General features: G+C 47.1%; 1 protein-coding gene across 1 annotated transcript in view; it reads right to left on the reverse strand.

Moving 5' to 3' along the window:
• The window catches only part of LOC101857304 (transcription initiation factor TFIID subunit 1), a gene marked incomplete at its 5' end in the record, with an annotated part of 61,244 nt that overhangs the window by 9,818 nt on the left and 51,048 nt on the right, over positions 1-378 (reverse strand).

Raw genomic sequence — 378 nt, forward strand, 5'->3', positions numbered from 1 at the left:
CATACACATATGTACATACATACACAGGTCAAAGGTCGTGAGTCTGGTACTTGTGACACTGCACGTTCTGGGAAAACACATATACATACATACATACATACACACACAGGTCAAAGGTCAATGGGACGGACGGACACACACACATACAGGTCAGTACGTCGGTCATAACAGACAGTAGGTCAGTGGGACACACACACACACCCAGGCCAAGCAGGAAGCACCATTCGAGCAGACAGAGATACCCGATGAAAAATGTTCCACCTCTGGAACTGAGCTCATACCTTGGGCATGTGATGACAAAGAGCGTAACCACTACACCCGTCGCTGGAGCTATCAACTTACAAAGCCACACAAAGACAACAAGAAAACCCAATCTCA

The sequence above is a fragment of the Aplysia californica genome, unplaced genomic scaffold (assembly GCF_000002075.1).
Source record: "Aplysia californica isolate F4 #8 unplaced genomic scaffold, AplCal3.0 scaffold01332, whole genome shotgun sequence".
In the NCBI taxonomy this organism is placed as follows: domain Eukaryota; kingdom Metazoa; phylum Mollusca; class Gastropoda; order Aplysiida; family Aplysiidae; genus Aplysia; species Aplysia californica.